This window comes from Contarinia nasturtii, unplaced genomic scaffold (assembly GCF_009176525.2).
Source record: "Contarinia nasturtii isolate CC-2019 unplaced genomic scaffold, AAFC_CNas_1.1 Cnas_scaffold_129, whole genome shotgun sequence".
In the NCBI taxonomy this organism is placed as follows: domain Eukaryota; kingdom Metazoa; phylum Arthropoda; class Insecta; order Diptera; family Cecidomyiidae; genus Contarinia; species Contarinia nasturtii.
In genome coordinates this window covers 1122121-1137957 of record NW_022197486.1, presented here as the reverse complement: position 1 = coordinate 1137957, position 15837 = coordinate 1122121, and the positions used below count along the sequence as shown (strand labels likewise).

The window sequence follows — 15837 nt, the reverse complement described above, 5'->3', positions numbered from 1 at the left end:
GCTACGCAAATCACAATGTATTGAACTTGGTTTTCGCGGACTAGACACGATTAAAATTCGTAATTAATTGGCTCTTGAACGCAACGCAACCGATAAAAACCGAAAAATTGATGACAATAGAAGAGAATGACACATGGACACATATCGCACGCATGTATATGAGTGTGTGTGTGTGTTTTTTTAAGTTTGACTTGGATGTCATATCCACTTCACGATCAATAATGTTAAGGTTAGTTGTTACGAAATTTGAATGAGCGTGCGCATTTGCGCACGCAAGCACACACATATCATTTTTATGTGTGCACATTTTTGTGCACATCGTCATTCGTGCGCATTGCCATTTTTTGTGAAGATAGCAACAACGTTGGCTACTTGAATAAAGTGAAGCAGTGGAGAGAAGAAAAAAATGCGTGCATTTACATTTAACATCTCGATGTTGTTATTCTTCCGATTTTGTGCGCACATTCATTGTTGCATTGAATTTTTTGTTTTAAACACACCTGTGCACATCTTATGCATCGATTTTTTTTTTTCAATTTCACTACGTCAATACGCAGTCTTCACATTTATGGGCACATAAAACACATCATTCAAATTTAGCGCGCGAACGCACATTGCTTTGCGAAAAAGCCACGAACAGTGTCAATTGCGTACAACGTCATTACACACCACAAATTAGTGTGCAATTACATAGATTTTCCTTTGAATAATTAATAAATAAAGTGAAAAAAAGAAGTTGAATGAAGAAAAAAGAAACAACGTACAATGGCTCAACGATTCAATTTACTTATCTTTTCACAATTTACAAGCAATTTTTCTGCAAAAACATCACTCAACCGAAATTTAAATCGTTGTACCATCTGTCGCGCACCGATTTTCATGAAAATACTTTTCAAACCATGGAATTTTGATTAAAATCGAAACGAAAGGGTTTTCAGTTCATACATGTAATGAGTAAGCTAAGTGTTGTAATGCTTACAAGCCCGTAACTTACCTACGATTTTGGTGAATACTTAACAAAGGTTTGAGTGACTCAAATCATTTCTTTGCTCTCTCAATGTTCGTTGGCTATGGCTTTGAATCGTTTTCCTCTTTCTTTCAATGTTTGTTGGTTGTTTTTATTTTTTATTTCTGGTTTCAAATGGAAAATCCAATTTCTTCACACGTTACGTCATGAATCTATCACCAGAATGATTCTGTTTTTGCAATTGGTTCGATATATTTTACATAAATTGATTATTATGATAGATGTGTTGTTTTTGACGAAAAAGAAAAAAAACGCGATATTTTCCATTACGTTTCAGATTAACATTTTGTGATATGTTAATCTGAAATGACGGTCAAGTTGAAACAAAAGCATAACATGTATAATGATATAATCAGTGAAAATTCATGGGCATATTTTCGGATGTAAATTTTTCATCATTCGTTTCGTTGCTCATTTGCTCACCACTCACACATGGTCGTTCAAATGATGATTATCATAACCGTATTCTTACTCGCTTAAATGGAATCCGCTGGCTTGTATATTTGGATGTAATTCGATGTGATGGAACTATGATTATCCAAAAGAACGCCGTTTGTTTTTTGTTTCTTCAATGGTAAATAGGCAATTTTGTCCAATTTAATCAAATAACCGAAACACTAAAAGTTCGACATTTTTTCGAATGGTAAAGGGTTCGGTCACATTGGAATTTTGGTGGAAAATACAATTCAGATCTAATGATCATAGTTATTTATATGATTACACTATTACTAATGGGCTATGGTGAACGAAAAGAGACGGGCAAAAAACTATCCATCTCCGTCTTAAACTCAATGAAAAACTTTATTACCGTTTGGTGTTTTATTTTAAATAAATCACCTCAAACATCGGCATGGCGTGCGATTATTATAAATATTCGATTTTGTTTTTCTATATTTCGATTGTGCATTTTAGGTAATTAAATATGCGTAGTTTCAATGCTTCAACCACAAGAATATTTACATTTACTTCACTATTATTCTTTAATATTTTTCAAAAAGACAGCTTTGTTATTATTGAAAATTAATTTTTGATTTCGTTTGGATGAATTTGTGTATTTTTAAATCGACAAATATCAAATTAAATTTATAAACAATCAAAATGTAAATATCGCACAAAGTTCGTCTCTCTCAATGTAACAACGTTGATTTGAGCATGTCAGAGCATCAGCTGAAGTTATGTTCAGCCTCTGAAAGAAAAAGGTTAAATCCCAATGTGTTTTGTCGTCTTTGCGTGTGTCTTTTGTCATGTCTTGGCATTATTATTTTTTTTAACTCAAAATTACATGTTTTATAGAGATCTATTTTGGTCTAACCTCACTGCTTCTTACATTATTGTCGTTTGTTGTTGTTGTTGTTGTTGTTGTTGTTGTTGTTGGTACTTTTCGGCGCCAGTTTACCTTTCTGAACGATTTTCTTTTTAACGACCTTTATAGTCATTTGGTCAATTAGTTACATGTTAATCTCGCTTCAACGGAACAAATATTCAATAAATTCCAATTTTGAAAAATTCAAAACAAATCGCATTCAATTCGGTCTACAATTTAGCTGGCTGCCACGAAATCACAGCCATGATGGCACACTGACCAAAAGCGCGCACACTGCAATTCAAGGATTTCTCTTCCTCTAATTAAAGAACGATCACACAGCATGAATTACCACCGTAGCTATATAATTACAGCACAGAACTTTGTGTGCACAATTGTGTAATTTTTTTTTTTTTGGTTTCTTTTGACAAAAATAGCTGTCATCGACCGCTAATTTGAACCGTATAAAAATGAGTCAAGATGAAAAAAGGAAGGAAATGTTGTTTGGAGGACTTCCAATTTTTCTGTACAAATTCATTTTCTATCTTTTTTGCTTGCATTCGAAAGCGATTTCAATATCACACATCGCAAATATGTTGTATTGGAGTTGTAAATCAATATCTGTTTGAATATGGTAATAAATTGTAATTTTCCAACTTATTTTTATGTGTGTGCAGTGGATTTTTTCGAGATGAGTTGTCAATTTCCCGTCGATATCGAAAATAAACATTAATTGCAGTAAAATACAATTATGTAGCTGTTAGCCTTCTTTTGCTTTTTTCGGTGTATTTTCCACCGAAATAACACTACGCGCAAAAGAAAAATCATTTCCTCGCCGACAAACTGAGAACATCTGCTTTGCATTTTCTAAATATTCGTCGGTCAAACATTGACTATTCGTTTAATTTTCGATGGATTTTTTTCCATCAATCGCAATCAAATGAAGACAACAACAAAATATTGACATAAACAAATGAAGCGCTGAAGACACAATTCATATGTGCATACGACGATTACGATCGATTACTGAGGGGGAGAGAGAGAGAGAATTGAAGTGAAATTGGGTCTTGAGATTAATTTATTTAGTGACTTGCCATTGACTACAGAGAGATGTTTATCATTGCATCTGAAGTGGGTTCAAATATGCGAAGAGTTAAAAAAAGTAGCATGGTTGTTGGTTTCACTCATCATCATCTCATCGCGTTGAGTCAATACGTTTCAAGGTTGTTTATTTTATTTTTGGTTCAATCTCTTCAGTTGATGGTGCGTTTGGAGAAATGGTTAACACGTCAGCATGTTTAGCATCACCGAGAAAACGGCTTAATCACAACAATTCAACGAAAAAAAATACGCATATTTATTTATTTATTTACTAATAATAAAAAGCCAAAACAAAAAGGTGAAATTGTCAATTAAGCTTAATGAATCCAATGAAAAAACCAACATAAAGCGAATGACGTAAAATACCATGTGTTATATTCTCTCTCTTTGTTGTATGTAATAATAATGGTCTATGTTGATCTTGAAATCATCACATCATAACACTTTCGCCGCGACGTGTATTGATCGTGAAAATTAAATGTCTGCTATTTGCATTGTTTTCTTTTTTTCTTTCTTTCTCGCGATCCACACAAACAGACTCACACACACAGACACACACACGCACCTTTCGTTGCAATGCTTTGCCCATGTCACGAAATTCCGATTTCAAATTGAATAATAAGGCACCCAAATGAAAGTTACATAAATATGAAATGATATGTGTAACACATGTGATAATTACATTGTCGCGTTCTGTATCCAACCAATACGGGTTATTTGATTTCTGGTGTGTATTACCATTCTTCCCCCTTTGGTCTTTTGGACTCTCTATTTCCTTCTCTATTTCTCTGCAACAGACTCTGTTTGTCTCTCACTTGATCTCGTTCACAGAAGCGGCCTTTTCATTTTAAAAAAAATCAATTGCATTCGTATGCATTCTGAATGAATTGTTTTTTTTTCTTCTTTCTGCAGCAGCAACTTGAGTGTATCGATCTCAAGCACAATATACACCGTACACATTTTATCCATTTACTTGTACTGTTTTTGCCGTTTGGTATTCATCGGAGGCATGACTGACCTACATTTCATTTAACACACACAGTGAGACAGAGAAAAAATGTTTTTCAGTCGCGTAGTCAATAATCTTTTTTTTTTGTCTTATAAAAAAAGTCTTCATTGACGACGTCACGGTATGATATTGTGCGACTAAAATTACACATGAATGCGACGAATTTTACGGCCGCTGACACTCCGCAATCAACAATAACAATTAATATTGTATGCCAGTGTATTTTTGTGCATGAGCAAAGTGTGTTTTAAAATCAAAAAAAAAAAAAAAAAAAAAAAACAACAACAATTAAAAGAATAATTTTTGTGAAAAAAATTGTTCTTGAGTCATTCCTGGTATCTCCTGTGTGAGAAATGCTGACGAATCTATTTCGTACATCACAAATTACTCATCCGGAAACATGCGTTACTAATTAAGAATACCTACTTCGATCAAATCGGTCAATTTAAAAAATAAATAAATAAAGATCATCGTCATCAGCGTTGTCGTCGCAAAACTGGCCCAAGGCAAGAAAATTTGAACACCCAAGTCCGTTTTACACCAAATACAAAGTCGAACAAACGTTAGTTTGTGTATTTTGACCGAGAGAAATATGCGACGTCACACTGTGTTTGCGCTTGTATATTCTTTGTGGTATATTTTTCAATTCCTCGCACGAATTCCAGTGCATCACGTATATCAATCATGTGCGTTGTTGTTGTCGTTTTGGTTTCGGTAGTTATGTAGCTGGATTTTACGTGCGTGTCGATGACATTCTAAAGATGATATATTTCAATGGATTTTTTTTTCACTGCTTTCGTCGTTTTGTTTCTCGCTGACACAGGTCGCGCGATTTAAAAACCGGCTCATTTTAATTTTTAATCATGCGCGCATGCGCATATACTTTATATTTTGCAAAATAAATTAGAATCAAACGTTCCTAAAAAAAATGACTCATTTTTTTCGGTTGATTCATGGACGCATTTTCCGTCTCAGTTGAAACAGGCGTTTTTATAAAATTATGAATAAACAAAACTACCGTGTGTCAACGTGATTGATTCTGACTAAACGATTATTATAATTAAGCATTTTGTATTGAATACAAGTCATATAACAAAAAAATACAGAACGCATTCTCTCACATCTAGAGAGTGTCTATGCTCAAACAAACATCAGTTGTTGACTCGCATAGAAATTGTTTCAATCACCAAAAAAATACCGTTACGTACAGATTTTTGGCTAGTTAGGTTGTGATGAAACGTGAGCTCACGCACTCAGCGTACATAAGACATGTCATCAATGGCATTTGTCGATCTTAAATTCTCGTCAAGCTTACTTGAATGCCAATATTAAAAATTCAAACAAATCAAGTTTAAAATTGGCGTTGAAAAAAAATCGACTAAGAAGAAATAACCGCAGAATGGATAGATAGATAGTGTTAGCAGCAGAATTGATCGAATGAAGAACAAAAGAATAGAAACAAGAAACGATGACGTCGATTATATGATGGTGCTACATCGATATGGATACCAATTTATGACGAAAATCGATATTGTCATCATTTAAAAGATTTGCATACATTGCAATGATGAACGGTCTTGGCTCTTGCCAACATTGTTTAAGCAAAAAAAATCCGCATGCCTAAACATGGTTTAATATTTTGAAAAAAAAAGAAGAATCGGCACTGCAGCCGACTTAGCGCAACCAAAATACATATACAGCAAAATGTTGTGCGAGAAGTGGGATTTTATCACCTATACAAACATTCAGACACCACCATTTAGCAGCAGCATAGCGGCATTCGGCCGAAATACAAATGTATATTGAACACTGCAAACACATACCGATGAGCTCGTTGTCTTTCTCTTTTTCTCCTTCGTTCACTGTTTTGTATTGCGTGTACGCGTATTCAAGTGTGTTTGTGTTGTGATTCGTTGCATCTCTGTCTGTCGTTGGTCGACTTTACCGTTGTATCGCATCGTTGGAACTGTGTGCAAAAGTGAACAGCAAAACCGAAGAACCGACAACCAAGCAATAGCAGTAGCGGTAGCGTGCCGTTCAAGCACAATCTCGCGGCTACAAAACACCAAAACACACAGACAAAAACCAACCGAAAACCCAACGTGTATATAAAAAGAAAAAAAAAACTTTACATTTTTGGTCGTAGCCGTCTCCGTCACTATTTACACTTGGTTATTGTCATTTTTTGATACAACTGTTCAGTCGGATTTTCAAACTCGTGCACGTTGTTAGCCGTTTTCACTTTTAACGGTCAGCCGCTTAACAGAAAATAAGAGAGAAACAAATCCTTACAAACACGACTACATTTGTTCAGAAAAAAATTCACAACATTTACGAGCATTTTTTTAATTTAAAAAAAATTAAAAAAAAAAATTTAATATAATTTTCCGGAAATTTTTATCGCCTAACAAAATCAATCCGTGGTTTAAATATTTTTGGTTGTTGTGTTACACATATAAATAACGATATTTTAATATTTGATGTGATGATTGCCACAAACGAAAAGAATAGATAGAAAGAAAGAGATAAACGACCGAACTTTTTAATATTCAGACAAAAATTGTGCCGAATGTTTTTGTAGTGAATGTGCCAATTATAAATTGTATTAGCCCGTCCATTTCAAGTGCAGTGTGTAGAGTGCGTGCAATTTTTTTATTTTGTCTAAATACTTTTTTTATTTCATGTATTTGTAAAGAAAAAAAGTGATCGACCGGAAAAAAACGAAAAAATTGTGCATTTTTTTTTAATATACACGCATTATATATATTTGTTGCAAGCTTCCCAATTCTTTTGCATCGCGCTTTTTCAAACCAAAATATTTTTTTCTGTTTTACCAAAATTGGTAGCAAACGAAAGCAAAAACAAGAGAAAAAAAATTTAATGCTATATTTTGCTTGTTTGCTGCTTAAAATCGAACAATTTTCGTGTATAAATATTCAACGTTGGAGGACTAAGAAAATTACAAACCAAACGACGCCCGATATACCGTGTGCAGAAAACAATTCAACCAAAATTATTCAAAGCAATTTGTGTGCACAAATAATCACAAAATCACAAAGACACGAATCTTGCTGATCCGTAGGTAAAATTATCATTTAATTAACATTGTAAACCATTTTCATAATTACCATCGAAATACCACATACAAAAACGAACATCACATTTTTTTCTCTCGGATTCGTCATTGTTTCAACTCATCTCAATCGATGAAATGAGTGAATGAGCGGTAAATTCGAAAGAAAAGACAAGCTGGGGAATAAAAAAAGTATATATAGTGCATTCCAATTGAACATTTCCGATTTGCATCCGATTGAAGAGTGAGCACGATCACGTTACTATTATGTCGTGCATCGGCGAAATTATGGCATCAAAAATGACGAGAAATGTATTTTCAATTAAATAGAGTGCAATTTCATCCGAAATTGATCACAAATACATGTTATTCAAAGTATTTGTTTAAAATATTCTGTTAAACATTCTACTTCACGACAATGAAGATGATTGCGAATCTTTTTATTTATATGAATACCATACTATTGAATATATCTCTCGATTATGAAATTCCATTGAAATGTGATTGAACTATCATCTTAAAGTCAAATGCACAATATCAATCGTATTGCAATCGTTTGTACTTCATATTTTTATCTTTCCTGTTATTATATTGCTGCATTCAATCGATAATATTGAATCGAACAATCGCCTCAAACGATCACAACTTTTGCCACGCTGAAATCATTACCGCTTTTCTCTGTTTGTCTTTTGTAGCTATTAGCTCATATTTTCCCATAAAATGTAATAGTTCATGTTTTACCGCGAATTATTTCGTTCTTATTTGTTGAATCCTCGCAAAATTATTAATGCCGATTCCAATACCAACGTATCTATCTATATTAACATTTGTTTCTATCACTCTCTATTTCATTCGTCGCATTTGAATAAAATTCCGTTCATCGTTTGTTTGGTTTATTGTTGATTTTTTTTAGATTTCATTGATTTAATCAACCTTCATCATCGAGAGTTGTTCTGTGTTTAAAAAAAATCAGGGTTTTATTGGTAAAATATCAATGGGTTTTGATATCAAATCCATATCGATTTGGCATAAATTTCACCCAAAATATTCAAGTTTCATTTCCAGGCGATTTTTTTGTGATGATCTTTGCGTATCGATAAATTGTATCCGATGCATTTTCTCTTTCTTGCTCACGCATAGCCACACATTTTTCACCTCTCAGAAAACATTTGAATGCAATATGTGAATAATAAACCATATGTTAAAAGTACACATTTTATCGATAGAAATAACATAACATAATTTTCTCTTTCATTTGTACTGTATCTGTTGTGCTCAAATCAGCTGAGTGCTTTGCTGTTGAGAGAGAAAAAGGGGATGAGTGAGAGTGAAAGAAATGTCGAAGAAATTGAAATAAAAAAAAAAAAAAAAAACAGAAAAAACATCATAAAAAAACGTATCGTCAAAATAAAATATATAAATGATTATTTGAGTGACAGCGAAAATTCAAATAAAACAGATCTACACGACGTGTGCGTGTGTGTGTCTGCCGTTTTTTTTAAACTTCCATATTATGTTTATTTGATGTCAAATTATGATGTGTGTTTGCTCAATCACAATGACGAAAAATTTGATGGATTATTTGATGAAGTGTGCACACGAATGTGCATAATAATTTTTAATTAATATCGAAAAGAAAGGTGATTTCATGTGAATTAAATGCTATTTGACTAATCGATTTGGCGTGTGTATTTCTCTCCGACTCATTCGATATTTAAGTCGAAAATTCACTTGCAAAGTGAGCGATATACACACATATACAGTTGTTGCTAAGTTTTTCTGTGAGTAAGCGCTTGACCGCTTCTCAAAATAAGCGGAGCAAACATACATGCATGCTCGATTATTATATTCGTTTTCGGAAGAAAGTGAACTTAAATACGCGAAATTGAACACAAATTTCACTTAATCGAAGTTGAAGTCGAAGAATTTTTTTTCTTTCTTCGCTGGTGCCAATTGCTTTGCAATGTGATGAAAGTGCAAACGAACGAATTGTGGAAAGACGACATGTGCTCATGCCGATTTTTATTTATTTTCTGGTTTGAAATCACTTCAAAAAAACGGTATGAAAACGACAGTTATTCTACTGTCGAAATGCTGGATTAATTCAATTATGAATGTAATAACAGAAGAAGTAGGGATGAGAGAAAAAAAAGAACCGTTGAAAATACACAACAAAGATACACTGATATGCTCACACAATTAAAATACGTAATATGTTTTGTTCACACTTTGAAATTATTATTCGCACACGACTGACTGTGACCATAATTCAATAGAGTCCAAGACCATTTTTAAAAAATATGCATATTACGCCCTCAAAAAACAGTAAAAATGCCAAGCGCGCACACCAAAGATAATAGAATAATCATTCACTGAATGGTATATGTATGTGCTACAACGACGACGACAACGAAAATGCAGCTAAAAATGAGAAAGAAATAAGAAAAATTGTGTAACAAGCAAATCTCTATTGGTTCTACGTACTTGACGTTCCATGGGCCCAGTTTTCCACAACCGATTAATATTTTCTTTGTTGCATATTCAATGTGTCTGCTACTTCGTTTACTCATTCACCATCATTTTCGTCTTCTTCTTCTTCGTCGTCGTCTTTTGCGTTTTTTCAGACCGCACAATATACTTTAAATACAATATTTCCTTAACACAATTAATCATGAATCTGTGGATTACATTTTGCGTGTATAGTACAATACTTTTGTTGCGTTATTCATCGCATAGTGTACGTATTCTTACATGGTATACATGGTTGTGCGCGCGGCTTTTCTTCCTATCTATTTTATTTTCTGCAATTTATGCCAGTAGTTTAGCGTAGCTTAAATGCCCAATGTGTCTGTCAGACTCTGTCTGTATAAATTTTTTGTGTATGATCCGTCGATTCGGTGTGGAGTTTTATGTAGGTTAAATTCATCGAGGCGAAACTATTGTTTTACAACGGTTAATATGTGTGTATATGTATATTTCACGGATAAAGCTTACGAGGGATTTGCCTTAGTTTTGGCAAACATTGGACTGATAACAAACAAATATAAAAATATGAATGAATAATTTTGTTTACTGTTGTTGATATCATGCGGTGGCAAATGGATTATGCGTCTCTTAATCTAAAGAAGAGAAGAAAAAAAAACGCAAAATGCATTTCGGAAGCTTATACTTTTAAGTCTTCTCATTCGATACGATCATCGTACCATTACAATGTGTGCACAATTTTACCTTCGCTCAAAAAAAAAAAAAATTGAAAGAGAGAGAATTTTTTTTATGATGAATATTTATGAATCTTTATAATATAGTCATTGATGTTTGGCGAATCGACTAATTTTCTTCTCACATTGCCGAAAATAAAAAGTCAAACGATTTTTATTTAGCTACAAAATCGGCTTGAGATTATGGTATGGTTTCTTATCTCTCTTCTTTCTCGTGCTCAAGCGTACACAAGACTCTTGGTATCAGTGTCAAATATTCAAAATGATCAACCATCCAAATGCGCTAATTTACTATGTACGAATTTCTCAGCCTTGATTTTAACGGTTTTTTTCATTTCCATTCATTTTCATCACTCTTGCTTGAGGATTCTATTCTTCTGACTCTTCTTTCTTTCTCTCTCTCTCTCCCCCTCTATCATCTTAAATTTCATGACGGTCTGCAATTCTTTTTTTTTCGTTTCCTTTCATCAGCTAATTAGCTTAATTAGCAATTTTCTAGGCTTATTGCAATAATCTTTGTGTGTCTGTGTGATGAATTCAAGATTTATAGACTCATTGTTATTATGCTGATGCTGGATGGTAAAAGATCATCTGCATGTTGACCCTTATAGTTATCTTGAGCACTGTACCATTCGGTCGGTAAAGGGACCATCAATTATGACCATAATTTTTGCTGCTCTGCTCAAGTACGCATTGACCATTAGTTTTGATAGAATTAATGCTGACCGAACGAATGTTTACGATGTTTTGGTCATACGTATACTATGATGGTTCATCGTCATTTACTCAACTCTATGTAAAAGTAATTAATTGACCGAAAGAATCACAAGGTGATTGAAGGCCAATAGCTCGAACGTATATTTAAAATAAAAAAATACTACGAAAACAATCGCTCTTTGTATTATTATATGGTTTTTTTCCTCTTCACTGCATGGATTTCAATTTTCAAATTTTTTTGAAGAAGGTTTTTCTACCACAATTTCGTGGTCAATGAAATAGTTGTTGTGAACTACCAACTAAGTCTCAACACTTTCGATTTCAACAAATTATTATGAAACAAACACACACACACACACACACACAGAGAGAGAGAGAGAGAGAGAGAGAGAGAGAGAGAGAGAGAGAAGAGACACAAGAAAAGATGTATGTCAACACAGTTCATGGGTCCTCAACGCAAAAGGAACAAATTTATGTCCTCACTATAAACACATATTAAAGTTGTTAACTTTCTTTTCCGTCTTTAATCGGTCGTGCAAAGCCAGACATTTTATGGCAGTAATTGAAATGTAAGCAGAATCACTTGTTCTCATTTTGGAATTTTTAAATGTAAAAAACCCACATTTTCGCAATTGTAAATAAAAAAAAAATATTGCTTTGGGCATTCTAATAATAAAAACTCGCCTAACCGGCATTCCATTACAGTTTGAAATAAACACAAATACATAACCATGAGCACTATTGATAATATTACCACAAATTGAATGTGCAATCATACGGTGCAGTAAATTCTTGATACGTAAATGACAGGGAAGTTCAATAAATCTTACAAAACAGTCAGATATTCTGTTTACTGTCTCATAAACTCAGACTTTCAAATCGTTAATTATCAAATGAGAGTGTGAAGAAGAAGAACGAAAAAAAACAATGGGAGTAGGTCCAAGTGACATGTTCAATGTTAAACTTCGATTTGAATTTGTTTCGTTTAATTGGTCGCTTTTCAATTTAACGATCACTGGGATCATCTCCGAGCATGGTATATTCGCTTTTGTAGTGGCATTGAATTTTTTCAGATTGATGGCACCTTTCGAAATTTAAATTTTTTTCAAAACATTTTCCATCCAAAATTTTCCATCTTCATTGCTTCTTCATTTTTTTTTAGATGGAAGATTCGCTTTTCTTTAATTCACTTTTTCTTAAATTTTGAATAAAAATACGATAGAAATCTTTTATTTCCATTTTTAGGCGTGAAAGAATTTCCTACTTTCTTCAATATTAATATGCATAAAGCAGTATGTATTATTCTCGAGACAATACTGTAAATCGATAAAACAAAAATATGTTCGAAGAGTGTGAATTTGAATGTGATTTATTACCAGTTGACAATCGAATGTTGATTCATTGTTTAAATGGTTTTCAATATCAAAGACATCGGGTGTGTTCGTGCATTTGCTTTTATCGAAGAAACATAAAAAAACATCAACAACTCAAGTTTATTGAGATATGAGCTGTCATTGTTTCTGGTGTATTTTTTCTTTGGTTTATAAATTGTCGTATGTCTATTATCGGCTCATTAACACATGCGCTTCGTTGTGCGCTTGTTTGCCGCACTTTACCATACACATACACTAAACAGGTGTAATGCATTGTCATAGAGTTGACTCCCGGTTCGATTGACGCTCCATTCATACATACAAAATTGAAAACAGAAAATTAATGTAAAAATAATACCTTTTGTTATTCAAATTTGTTGTGTTGTGTTATATTGTTGTTTGATGCGTGTATATATCTTCGAATTTAGCTTAACCTACATTTTGTGTGTATTGTACTGGTTGCACTTTTGTTGCCGAATGCATATTTCGTGTTCATATATATATATATATATATCTCTCTCTCTCTCTCTCCTTTTCGATTGCATTTCATGTGTGTTGCGATATATATATTCGTTATGGATGATATTTTCTGTTTCGCATCCCATGCATTGTATTCCGATTAACATCTGACATAATCATCATCACCACCAGAAGTAAGATTTGTATTTCTAATGAAAAACAACACATTCGCATCATTCGTTCAGAAACGATTATGTCTTGTTCAAAGTCGTTATTAATCGGAACAATGATTCTTTAACTGAATTGAAGACTAAGAGAGAGCACGTACACATAATCATTTTTTTTTTTTTGTTTTCATCAAATTTCAAAACATATGCACAAGTCAAACGACACATACAATGTTATAAATCACTTGTAATCGATGGCGAATAAAACGAGAGAATGAAAACGAAACGATTCTCGTTGATGTACCGTTATAAGCTTTATCAATTTAATAGACGAACGAAAATAAAAAAAATATTTTCTATGAAATCGCGCTCATTGACACTAAAGCATTTGCGGCAATAATTCATTATGGAAATTGCCCGTTTAGTCAAAATCGATGGTTTTAAATTCATTATTACATAAACACAAATAAATCATAATGAGTTTGGTGTAGGTATCGTTTCGGAACAGCCGATTGATGACGGCACTGCCAATGGTGGCAGCAAACATAGGCTTCGTCAATCGTAATCAATCACTGGAAATTGATGTAACTGAATGAAATGATCACATATCGAATCGATAGTCGATGCGATGGGCGAGGACATGATCATTTATATGATCATTTTATTCATTACAATATCATTAATTTCCACGCGTATATGAGATCATATTCGACACCAGAGCATTAAGATAAAAAAAATGTCGTTGATCGTTTTTATCTAAGCTGACTGGTTTAATTCGATCTTGGGAAAATTGGTTACACACATTCTCAAGAGAGAAAGAGATAAAGAGAGAGAGAGAGAGAAATTTAAATCAAATTTGATTGTGCAAGATCATAAATAACTGCCAAAGAGATAGAATGGAAATAAAGAAAGAAAATCCGAGAAAAAAGAAGAAAGAAATAGAGTATAGCTTAATGCGTCATATCCAAATCAAAAGAATGTAATCTTTCGGGTCGCAAATTGTGTACAGATTTATAGAAGTGAAAAAAAATGCTATGCCGATTTCAAAATGCATCCAAAAGTCAATTTGAGTTGTTGTTGTTGCTTCAAAGTGCTATACTCTTGCTGATACTTTGATATATAATTATATGTATTTTAACTTATGTTGCAATTTTCCAGTTTGTCTCTTGTTTCTTGATCGATTCCAAAGTTCTCGTTTGTTGCCATTCTTTGCCATTCACGCGGACGCTCACTTATTCTTAGCCAGATACATACGCTGCGTGTGTGAAATGAACTTTTTTCAAACAGTAACCAGCTGATTTGTCTATATACATTTTTTTTCTTTCTCGAAAGCAATAGTGTTACCGAATAAATAAACACATTTTAAATTAGAAACGAAATGGATGTATTTATAAGCTTTCGCAATAGAGCGAAACGAAACTAGTTTTTGACTATGTGTGTTTATGTTCCGGAATAAGATATATTTTATTTTGTTTTTTTTTTTTTTTTTTTTTCTCATGTGCTCTCCCGGGCGTTTGACTCTTGAATAGAATCGTTTTTAAGTGAATAGAATGTCGAGTCAAAAGAATTGCTTACATTAACATAAATAATAGCTCGAACATGGAACAACGCGATAAGTTTTTCGGAAGAATATCGATGAAAATAGAGAAAGAGAAACCAACAACAATTTTTTTTTATCACAATTATGTGATGGCATTCCAAATGTGTTATCTTCAATTCTGGATGTATACGGTTTCAAAGAACTTTAATGTTGGTGTTGAGTTCGAAAAGTTAACGCCTGGAAACAGTCCTTTGACTGTTGCAGCAGAGATGAAATTAGAGCGATTGCAGTGTCCTTTGCAAGTGGCGATAATTGATTTATGTGCGACCATTCCGAAATGCTTTTGCACCTCATCATAGCATTATAAATGTGGCTGTAATACCTAAAACATCAAACCAATGCGCTTTGAATGGTGTCTATGGTAGTGGTGCAATAGATTGCATCAGTGAGCCACCGAATCAACCATATGATTTTAATAAGTGATATGAATCTAAATGGCTTTATAATTAAACAGTAACAAAACACATACAATATGATTATAGTCTTGTTGCGGTTAGTTGTTGTTATTTAAAAAAGGTTTTTTCTTCACTTTGCTTGATCACGAGTGCGCACACACACATATACACACGCTCGCACTTTTTCCTACTTCTCTCTAAATGCATTATATTTCGTTTTTTCCATTTTATTTGCCAGATTTTGATATTATATTATAAACATTTACATAATTTGTTTCATTTTTTCGCTACTCTCTTTCGCTCGCTCGCTCGCTCTCTCTCTCTCTCTCTCTCTCTCTCTCTGTCACATACGCCACGCGCACAATATGCTTGTTTAAAGTGTTGTATTTTTCAGT

At 33.3% G+C, this 15837-nt stretch overlaps 1 protein-coding gene across 3 annotated transcripts in view; it reads left to right on the top strand.

Moving 5' to 3' along the window:
• Window positions 1–6495: 6495 nt before the first annotated feature.
• The window catches only part of LOC116343356 (probable serine/threonine-protein kinase DDB_G0282963), a 79024-nt gene continuing 69682 nt past the window's right edge, over window positions 6496–15837 (top strand). For 2 of the 3 annotated variants that reach the window (XM_031771393.1, XM_031771378.1), the window contains exon 1: window positions 6496–7522. The gene's annotated coding sequence lies outside the window, so the exon portion shown is untranslated. The remainder of the gene's footprint in view (window positions 7523–15837) is intronic. The other variant, XM_031771386.1, reaches the window with a different exon arrangement.